This window comes from Mus pahari, chromosome X, assembly GCF_900095145.1.
Source record: "Mus pahari chromosome X, PAHARI_EIJ_v1.1, whole genome shotgun sequence".
Classification (NCBI taxonomy): Eukaryota; Metazoa; Chordata; class Mammalia; order Rodentia; family Muridae; genus Mus; species Mus pahari.
Window position 1 is genome coordinate 3,953,706 of NC_034613.1, and position 12,096 is coordinate 3,965,801.

The 12,096-nt window shown below is 38.4% G+C and overlaps 1 pseudogene; it reads right to left on the bottom strand.

The window, feature by feature from the left end:
• Window positions 1–9,035: 9,035 nt before the first annotated feature.
• LOC110313715 lies at window positions 9,036–9,683 on the bottom strand (annotated as a pseudogene).
• Between the last annotated feature and the right edge of the window lie 2,413 nt (window positions 9,684–12,096).

Here is a 12,096-nt window from a genome sequence, read left to right on the forward strand (position 1 = left end):
AAAATGGGGTACACAAGGAGCTGTAGGGGGCTGCAACCCTGTAGGTGCAACAACAATATGAACTAACCAGTACCCACTGAGCTTGTGTCTCTAGCTGCATATGTAGCAGAAGATGGCCTAATCAGCCATCACTGGGAATAGAGGTCCCTTGGTCTTGCAAACTTTATATGACCCAGCACAGGGAAAGCCAGGTCCAAGTAGTGGGAGTGGGTGGGTAGGGGAGCAGGGGTGGGGGATGGGTATAGGGAACTTTCGGGATAGCATTTGAAATGTAACTAAAGAAAATGATAATAATAAAAAAACTCCCCCCCCCCAAAAAAAAGTTAGGAACTTCAGTGTAATAAAAGCCCTGGATGACCAATCCACAGCTAACATCATACTTAATGGGGAGAAGTTAAAAAGCCTTTCTTCTAAGATAAGAAATAACACAAAAGTACTCACTCTTGCCACTTCTATTTCTATTTCTCATAGTACAGGAAGTCCTCATGAGAGCAATGACCAAAGGGCTTACAAAGTGGAAAAGAGGAAGTCAAACTTTCTATTTGATGGTGGCATGATCTTACATACAGAAAACCCCAGAGACACCACCAAATACTGTAAGAACCAGCAAGTGAAGTTGTACTTATATTCATAAAACCAGCATTAAAAAATCAGTTGAGTTTCTGTGGTAGTGAAGAAACTGGATGCTCATATGTAAAAGAGAAATCTGAGCATCGTCTGACACAAGATACAGAAATAAGCCTGGAATGGGTTAAAGATTCCAGTGTAAGATCTGAAAGTGTCAAACCTAAGGAAACATAGGGTAAGCTCCTTGACATGGGACTGACAATGATTTCTTGTCTATGACCTCAAACATGCAGCAAGAAAGGAAGCAACAAACAAATGGGACTGTGACAAAGCCAGAGTCAGCTACACATCAAGGAATAAGCTGACAGAAAGAACAATAACATATGCCATAGGAAAAATATTCACAAACCATGTACCTGGTAAGAGGTTATGAGTTTACAGGGACTGGAGGGATTGCTTGGTGGGTAAGAGTACCTTGTGCTCTTATAGAGGACCAGAGTTTGAGTCCCAGCACCCATGCCAGGCATATCACAAACGTTTATAACTCCAGATCCGGGGGATCCAATTCCTTCCTCAGGCCTCTGTGTACACAAATTATCAGATTATCTTAATTTCTATTCTTTATTTCTATGTGATCTTTTATGTACATCTTAGTTACTTTTGCACTGTTATGATGAAAGAAACACCGTGCTCCCAAAGAAACTTAAGGAGGAAAAAGACTTATTTGGCTTCCATATCCTGAATCACAGTCCACTGAAGTAAGGCAAGGCAGAAACATAAGAACCTGGAGGCAGGAGCTGATGCAGAGGTCATGAAGGGATGCTGCTTACTGGCTTGTTCCCCATGACTTGCTCAGCCTGCTCTCTTATAGAACCCAAGACTACCAGCCCAAGGATGACACCAACCACAATAGGCTGAGCCCAACCCCAATAGTCACTAATTAAGAAAATGCCCTACAGGCTCCCTACAACCGTATCTTATGAAATCATTTTCTCAATTGAGGTTCAGATGATCCTAGCTTATTTCAAGGTGACATAAACATTAGTCAGCACAAGGTATAGTCAATTTTACTATTATTTTACTATTATACTATTTACAATTTACTATTTACAATTTTACTATTATAGTCATTTTACTATTATTCCACTTTGTAAATATACTGCAACTTATTTATTCAATAGTTTCTTTTTTAAAAAAATTTTATTTATTTAATGTAAGTACCTTGTAGCTGTCTTCAGACACACCAGAAGAGGGAATCAGATCTCATTATGAGTGGTTGTGAGCCACCATATGGTTGCTGGGATCTGAACTCAGGACCTTCATAAGAGCAGTCAGAGCTCTTAACCGCTGAGCCATCTCTCCAGTCCCAATATTTTCTTTATTCTAGAAAATTTCATATATGTGTGCAATGAACTGTGATCATATCTACCCCCATACCTTCCTCCTACTCATCCCTCTCCAATGTCTTTCCTTCTAACTTTGTGTCTTTGTTTTCTTTTGATAGTCCTGTAAGAACAGTGAGTGCTGCCCATGTGTACAATGGTGTGGTGCAAAAGAATCTTTCCAGTGGTCCTAGCCTCAAAGAATGATCCTCTCTCCCTCATCAGCTACCAACTGCCAATAGCTTCGCAGTAAGGGGCGGAGCCTGGAGACAATCTAAGCCTGCTGTGGCAGAACTTTGGCTTACTTGATCTTGTGTGTGTGGGGGGGGGGGTCTCTGCAGATAAGCATAGCTGCCATGAGTACAGTGCTGTCCATGTCATGTTCAGAAGACAGTATCACATAGCACTCCTCCCATCTTCTGACTCTTACATTCTTTCTGCCTCCTTGTCATCGATGATTCCCAGTGAGAGCTACCCGATCTTCTGGTAATAGGTATTTGGTTGCTTCCATTTGAGATTATTATAAACAGAGTGGTTTTAACCACTCTTGACAAGTCTGTTTGTGAAATAAATCGGAGGGGAATCAGTGACTATACAACAGTTATTAAGTCTCACTTTATGATAAAATGACATTTTTCCAAAATAGTCGTACAATTCTACACCATGGCATGAGGGTTGAATTTCAGCTCATCTATATCCTCACCAAAATATAATGCTACTGGACTTAATTTAACCTATTTTAGTGATTATGGAGTGGCATAATATTGTAGTTTTAAATTACATTTGATGTTGAACACATTTTCATGTGCTTATTAGCCTTCATATATTTTTCTTTCATGGGGGTCTTTTCATATATTTTATTAACTTATGTATTCATTTTAATTTTTAACTAAATTGTATGTATTTACTATGTACACATACTGTTTTGAAGTATATACACATTGTAGAATGACTGGTCTAGCTAATTAACATATTCATTACCTCTCACAGCTATCATTTTATAGTGAGAACAGTTTATATGTAATTTTAGAATTTTCCAAGGGTATAATATATTGTTAGCTATCTTCATCATGATGTACAATAAATCTCTTGAACTTACTCCTCCTAACTAAAATTTTATATCTCTTTGATGAATTTTCCCTAGTCCCGAACCCCCAGCTAACAACCATTCTTTTCAATTTTTTATGCAGATTTAAATTGGACTGTTTCTCATTTTATTATTGAAAGCATTCTTTATGAATTCTGGGTGTAAGTCCCTTGTGAGACAAATATATTGTGAATATGTTCTTCTCCCAGAATGGTTTGTGTTTTTATTTTCTTAATTGATATTGGATGAGCAGTTTTCATCTTGATGAAGCTTGTTCTTTGGAAACCTAGTGGTCCCTGACTCCTACAAGGTTACCATAGTGATTCTAAACTCAGTGAGGCCACATCGTAGATCTGCACAGCACACTGCAGTCCAGAACTCCTGGACTCAAGTCACCTTGCCTCAGCCTCCAAATTAGCTGGAACTACAGGCATGTGCTGCCATGTCAGGCTCAATTTATACTTTTTATTAATTAATTTCTATTGTGTCTTCCCCAAAGTAATAATGATAGTTCCTTCCCTACATTTCATTCTCAAAATTTACATTTTTATCTTGTTTATTTAGACCTATGATTTAGCTCAAGCAGTTTTTATGTATGGTGTAAGGTAAGTTTATTTTTAGCATATGGATGACAATTTGCTCTAGCAAGGCTTTTTGAAACTTCTTTGTCCTATTACAGTCTCATGGCCTTTATATTGAAAATTGATTGGCATTTCTAGCTTTGTTTGTATATTCAGTTACTTATTTGCCTTTTTCACTGTGTCTTATTATATGTTTTGATATTTATAACCTTAAAGTAACCTTTGAAATCAGACAGTGTGTCTACCACCTTTGTCATTGTCTGTGTCTTAAGACAATATCAGTTACAAGCCAGAGGTTCTCAACCTTCTTAATGCTGAGATCTTTAATACAGCTCCTCATGTTATGGTTATGGTGATCCCCCAACCACAAAATTTTTTTTGTTTCTACCTCATAACTACTATTTTGTTACTTTTATGAATCATAATGTAAATATATGATTGCAGGATATCTAATATGCAACCCCTGTGAAACAGTCATTGGACCCCCAAAATGGTCAGGACTCACAGGTTGGAAACTGCTGCTGTAGAACCTGTTTCATTCAGTTCCCTCAAAAAACTCCATGTGTATCAGCTGACCAAAACTGATCTCTTCAGCTCGGTGAGCCTGGTATAGTCAGTTTGATGTCCACATTCCAGCACCATGATCAAAAAGGTGATGTGAATGCAATTCTCTCCATGTGTGTTTCCTACCTCTCAAGGAGCATCCATTCCTTTTGCTTTAATGTCTAAAACAGTTGTATCATGGATTTTGCCCATTTTTTGAGGGGAAGGTAAATATATATATATATATATATATATATATATATATATATATATATATAAAACATGGCTACAATCAGAACATTCATGTTAAGCTGTGATCCTTTCCAAACTGCCACCATGTAAAGACAGGAAAATGAAGGAAGAACTCTGAATGACTTACAAATAGGCATTAGCAACCCCACCAACTCTCTCACCTATAACAAGAAGAAAAATTGAAAATAGATATCTCACACTAATTAAAAGAAAAACATACATCAGAAGAACCATCCTCTGCCCTTTGTAACTGTTAAGCAGTCAAGATGTGAGTTCTGGGAACAAAGAACTAAATTCTAAATTTTATCCCGTTTTAATCTAAGCTACTGTCTGCCAAGCAGAGACCACATAGACTTTGGGGAAATAAAAACAGTAAGGCATAAGAGAGATGGCTCAGTAGTTAAGAACACTGGCTGCTCATTCAGAGGACCAGAATTCACTTCCTAGCATGCACACAGTGGTTCACAATGTTCTGTAACTGCAGTCCCAGGAAATCTTACACCCTTTCTTCTGGCATCTGAAGACACTGCACACAAATGGTACAAAGACATACATACAAACAAAAAACCCACACACATAAAATAAAAAGAAGGTTTAAAACATTTTAAATTAGATATTCAGAATAATAAACCAAGAAATGGATTTTGAAATCAGTTTACTTTCAAAGTGAGTTTAAATGGTGGTACCCTGCAAGGGTAGAAAATGTTACTCCTAGAAGACATGAGTTATTAAATAAAAGTCACAGCTCCAGGCATGGGATACATCCCTATGAATTATTAATCAGGGAGGCTCCAGAGATCTCCCAAACAGAACAGGCTATTACCATTGTTTTTGGTTACTGTGACAGTTTGAATAAGAATGGACTTCATAGGCCCATATTTGAATGCATAGGGAGTGGCCTTAGGAGGTGTGGCCTTGTTGGAGGAAGTGTGTCACTGGGGGCAGGCTTTGAGGTTTCAGATGTTCAAGTCAGGCTCTCTCTCTCTCTCTCTCTCTCTCTCTCTCTCTCTCTCTCTCTGTTTCTGCTATCTGCTGATCCAAATGCAGAACTCTTAATTACCTCTCCAGCACCATGTCTGCCTATGTACTGTCATGTTTACCCCCCCCCCATGACTACATGACTATAATGAACTAAACCTGAGAAACTAAGTCAGCATCAATGAAATGTTTTTCTTTATAAGAGTTGCATGGTTGTGCTGTCTCTTCAGAGCAACAGAATATTGACTAAGAGAGTTTTACCTGCTATAACAGGTTTATAAGACCCTGTTGCTGAGAACACACACTTTGGGTACAGGATATAGAGAAACTAATCTGAAATTGACAAGGAAAATTCCTCCCTTCCAGCTAGTTTCCATAGTTCTATAATGTGCTATGTAGGCTTCTGAGAGAGAAAAGAAATCAATGGTCATATCTAGCATTTGTTCCTGAATTGTAGAATACCAACCTTAAAGGGAAGGTGTACCCTCTAGTGCAACAGTCACATGACTGCTCTCAGAGTAACTAATCTATTTCTGTTTTGATTTGAGACCTGCACTACAGGAGGGAATCTTTGCCTGGTACTATAATCATGCTCAAAAGTCCATAACTGTCATAGAAGTCAAGGACACCACAAGAAAACCCTCAGAATCAGCTAACCTGGGCTCATCATGGCTCACAGAGACTGAATGGACAACCAGGGAGTATGTATGGGACTGACCTTGACCTTCTGCATATATGTTACAATGGTGTAGCTTCCTCTTCTTGTGAGACTCCTAGCAATGAGAACTGGTGATGTCTCTAACTCTGTTGCATGCCTGTTAGACCATTTTCCTCCTATTGGGTTGCCTTGTTCAGCCTTAATACAAGGGGAGGTACCTCTTCGTACTGCAGCTTGCCATGTTTGGTTAGTATTCATGGGATACCTGCCCTTTACTGAAGAGAAACAGAAGAGAAGTGGATGGGGTAGAGAGGGGAGGTGCAGGGTTGGGGAGACTGATGAGGCAAGGAGGGGCTGTTGTCTAGATGTAAAGAAAAAAGTTCAGGTCTGTGATGTGTGGGTAGGGGCTGGAAACAGAATTCAGGACTTAAGCACACTTGTTCTTGCCAAGGACATAGATTTGATTCAAAGTATATATGATAGTTAATAATCACCCCTAATTCCAGTTCCACAGATCCAGTGCCTTCTTCTGACCTCCATGTGCATGTGGTGCATGTATATGAAGCAAAGCATTCATACCCATAAATTTAAAAAAAAAATGTTTTAAGACTCCATACCTAAGGAGGTTACAGGCCTAAGTGTGGAACCTATCACTGTTATTTTGCTTACTAGTTATGTTGTGACTTGAGCAGCCCCCTATCTTGGTCAGAGAAGTTTCTTTGTGCAGTGGGCAGCATTCAGTATAGAGATTCATAAGTAGTCAAAACACTGAGAATATGTGACTGTGTATACCCATCCATTAATGAGATCTTTATCAGTTCCTCAATCCTCCCTTGTCCCAGATCACTCAAGGAAGAGAAAGCAGAAAGAATGTAAGAGCCAGAGGATGGGGAAGAGTGGTGTGAAATACTCTCTTCATATGACATAGTTATTGTACTAATGAACTCACAGCAGCCATAGATACCAGCATCAGACCTAAATAAGGTAAGCCACCAAAATTTCAACATGGATGGGGAAGGAGCTCACAAGGCCCCACCTCTAAGAACCAAGAAACTATTGGCATCTGTAAGCTACTGGAGAAGGGAAGAAGAAGCATTCTTTGGGTGTGTAGTCACTGGTAGATTGCCCATGCTCTACTGGATAGCCCCACACCGACACACATGTGTACAGCACTAATGACTATTGTTTTAAGAAGAGGGTGTAAAATTAGGACAGGAACACAGCAATGATATGGGGAGAGTTGGAGGAAGAAAATCAGGGCTGTATATAATCATATTTCACTGTATGTGAAATTCTCCAAGAGTTGAGATGTTGGACTCAAAATTGGAATGAGTCAAGACTGTGCATGATATATTTTGACTGATACATGGCTGTGAACTTGGGCAAAAGGGCAAACAGAGTTCACTGTTCTGAACAGTGTTATGCTTGAATAGTCCCAGGCCCCCAGAATGTGAACTTACTTGGAAGTAGAATTTTTGAGTACATGATTACTTAAGATGAGATCATAATGGGTTCGAGTTGTACCTTAACTAGAATGAACACCATGTGAGAACAAACAAGAAAGGAGAGTATGGGGTGATGGCAGTGGAGATCAGAGTAATATGTCTATAAATAGAACGAGGCTGGCCAACACATGAGGCTGAAGAGAGGCATGGAACAAATCAACTTCGGGAATAAAGAACTATTAGAACTCCTCCAATAGCTTGACTTTGGACCTCTGGCTTCTAGAACCCAGATAGAAAATTTCTTTTGTTACAAATAACTGAGTCTATAACACTTTATTATCACAGCCCTAGGAAACACATGCATTGCTTGGACACAGCTCTACCAGGCCTGGTTAACCCAAGAGCTGACCCTGTGACACTCTCTACCTGCTTCTTTCTATTCAGCTTTGTTGAGGGAGAAATACCCTGTTTCCGTTCTCCTTTGCATGATAGGAGTTTGGAGGAATCGCCAGGCAAAGCCAAAGCCCTCCCTCCTGGACTCAGCATCTTGATTACTTGGGGTTTGTTGCAGTACTAATGTTTCTAGAATCATTTAATTCAATCAATATTTAGATTTTGTTTGTTTGTTTTGTTTTGTAAGACAGGGTTTCTCTGTTTAAAAACCCTGGCTGCACTGGCACTTGCTTTGTAGACCAGGCTGGCCTTGAGCTCACAGAGATCCACCTGCCTCTGCCTCCTGGTTACTGGAATTATAGGAGTATACTACCATATCTAGTTTAATTCAATAAATATTTAAAGGAGAAAGATTATCATTAAGGTGGCCTTAGTTGAAAATCATCCTGATCATTTCTGTTTACAATATACTTACCTTTTACCTAGAAAATCCATGTTTAGAAGATTATTTCAAAGAATTGATATTCCTATATTTAAAGACATTTATTTTCTGTATTGTCCAAAATAAAAACAATGGAAAGGACAAAGAAGGGAGACAGGGACAGACAAAAAGAGAGACAAACAGACAAAGGGTAAAGAATTAAATATGTTTCAAGAGGGTAGCTAGGTGGTTACATAATTACAGAAATTTTTCAACATATAACATTCAGCCAGTCAAAAATTTTATGAAGAGATGAGTAAGGTGACAGGAATATGTCTGTAAATTGTTTTTATTGTAATTTTTATTGGAAAATAAATATACAACTTGGAATGTATTTGAGGCAAATTGTGCTGTAAGCAGATTTTCTTTAAGTGGCTAAAGAAAGTTGAAAAAGCAAGTAACAGTAAAAGAAAGTGTTTCTGGTACAATACCAGCAGTACAAAAAAGTTAGTGTTCAACTACCTAGATAAAAATACCCATTTTGCAATAGTGCAACTTTTAAGTACATATTGTTGAGTGTCCATGGTTCATGCAGAGCTACAATTTCACACTTCAAAAAATAACATTTTAACCGTTCCTAAAAGCTACTTTTTAAAAGGTATAACCCAGATGTTGCAGAAGGGCTTAGATATATCCAGAGTAAGCCACATGCAACTTGTTAATTGATCAATTTTCTAAAATAAGGTTAAAGGACAATGACAATAAGATAAGGGAAGAAAACATGGAGGAATGAAGTCCTAATTACTATACATGCATATTTTTGACAGTAGGGGGGAAATCTTTTCCAGATAATTTACAAGCAAAGAAAAGGCAAATAAGCAATTTTGTACAAGAAATTTAACACATTCTATACAGTGTCTTGACGTTGCTGTCATCATTTGTACAAACTCTTCATAGTTTACCTGACCGTCTCCATCACTGTCTGCTTCCTTGATCATTTCATCAGCCTCTTCATCTGTTAACTTCTCTCCAAAGTTTGTCATCATATGGTGAAGATCTGCTGCACTAATATAGCCATTGTCATCCTTACCAAACACACAGAATGTTTCTCTAATTTCTTCTTCACTGTCTGTGTCTTTCGTTTTTCTTGTCCTCAGTGTCAGAAATTGTGCCATTACCATTCGGATCTACTTCACTGATCATGTCCTGCATCTCTGCTTCTGTGGGATTCTGCCCCAGAGACCTCATCACTGTCCCCAGCTCCTTTGTTGTTATTGTCCCATCTCCATCCTTGTCAAATAGTGAGAAAGCTTCTTTGAACTCTGCAATCTGCTCTTCAGTCAGTTGGTCAGCCATGTTGCAAGGGCTACGGATTTCTGAGATAAGACCAAACAACCACTTGACTCACTCGCTCCACTTGGACTCTGTAAATTGTTTTTAAAGAAGGAAAATTCAAGCAAGGTACATTTTTATAAAGCAGATACTAATCAAATGAAGTTACACATTTGTTTATCTTACCTATGAGATATATCACATTAACAGTCCCAATTTTATACCCCTTTCTATTTCTACGACTTTGCCATGGAACCTCACAATAGCTTCCATCAAAAGATTGAATATACTTTTCTACCAACCAATTATGTATTTAGACAATAGGATGTTAGCTGAAGTGATGCGAGCAGAAAATGTGCTTGCATGATTGAAATTGAGGGCTCACACTGTCTACCTGCAATGGCTGTTCTTCGCCTAGCTTATTGCCTTTAGGAATAAGAAACAATGAAAGCAGAGCCTCTTATACTACGTAGACTAAACCTAGAGGAAAGACCAGAACCTATCCTGAAAGTGACCAGCTGAGAGTGACCAAATTATATGATTTATAAAATTTAATATTAAGTAATTACCATATTAAGTCACTCAGTATGAGGATAGTTTGTTATGCAAATTTTTAATTATTCTGTTGTTCTCTCGCTCTATGTGTGTGGGGGGGTGTTTATGGAGACATCTGTGTATGTGCATTCTGACTTTGTAGGAATAGGTGTTTGTGAACAAAATTAAAGGATACATATATATGATATTCATCAGTCAGTATGTTGTTCTGTTGTATGTCTCAGAAAATTAAGCATAGGAGCTTAAATAAATAGAGATAAGATTTTCTAATATAAAATGACAGATACATGTAGACAGTTGTTGGCTGATATGGTGGCAACTCATAGATGTCATTTACATGCAGGTTTCTGGGAGACTCAAGCTTTATTTTCCATATGTGTGGCTATTTTTCCTTATGATGATAAATGGGCTTGCACCTGAAATATACAGCTGATTTATTGACAGTACGAAGGAATAGCAGCAAAAGATATATTCCACATTTGTCTATCCTGTTTTTTTCCTAGAAAATCACAGAGAACTTTCTTTTCTTTTTTTTTTTTTAAATCTCATTGGTCAGACATGATGTCCACGTGCAGCAAAGTGACATACAAAGTGTTGCATTGTGTTTAAATTTGTGTTACATTTTTACTTGTTTTGTACTGTGTATGTGTGCACACATGTGTCTGGGCATACATGTAGATGGAGGTCAATGGACAACATCCTGGAGTCAGTTCTCTTCTTCAACCATGTGGGTCCTGGGGATTGAACTCAGCTCATTTGGCTTGATGGCAGGTCTATTTACTCACTGAGCCATGTCTGAGATTTAAGAGTTTGCAATTTGAGCCAGTGTAGTTTCATGATGAGTTAGATGAAAAATTAAGACAGACAGGCACCATCAATGCACAAATGGAATATGCAGCTGGCCTCAATTAAAAAGAAATACACGATATAAATAAATTACATGGAAAGATTGCAAAGCAGAATCAAAAAGGACTTCAAGAAAGATAGTGGCAATAAGATGCTGAGAAAGAGATGAAGGTGTACTTGCAGACCTCAGGAAATACGGCTAGTAACCAAAACAAACAGAGAAAGGCAAACCATACTTGCAATGTTCACAGTGGATTGTGGGTTAGAATGATTGTCACTGTAAATTCACTGATTGTAACAGATGTACCACAACAGTCAGGAATGTTTCTATCAAGAGAAAAGGTGCGGAGTGTGGACACAGTTTTCTATGGAAACTGTACTTCCTACCCAGTTGTGCTAAGACTCTGACATTGCTTGGAAAAACAAAGTCTATTTTTAAACACAGAATATCACCTAGTGGTGGTGTTGCACACCATAATCCCAGCACTTGGAACAGAGAGGCAAGTGGATCTCTGAGTTCGAGGCCAGCCTGGTCTACATAGTGAGCTCCAGGATAGCCAGGGATACATGGAGGAACCCTGTCTTGAAAAACAAAGCAGACTGAACACAAAAGGAACCACCAACACACAAACAAAACAAAACCAAATGATGATAAAAATTATAATGTATTGTTTGTACTCAAGTACCCACAGATACATTTTAGCAAATGTTGGCATCTTTTGGATGATTTTTAGAAAAATCTTTAAAATAACAAAGTATTTTAGATTGTTCAAAACTAAAGCTGAGTTCAAGCCAGGCTGGTCTAGTGAGTTTCAGGCCAGCTAGGGATATTTCAGAAAAAAATTTAATTATTCTTGTGAGATGAAGAGATGACTCAACAGTTATAGGGGCTTGTTATTCTTTCAGGGAACCCAGGTTCAATTCGCAGCACCCATGCTGTCTCACAACCATCTACAATTCTAGTTCTGGGAGGATCTGATGCCCTCTTAGGTCTCCTTAGGCAATAGGACAGTCACATATGCAGACAGAACACACACACACACACACACACACACA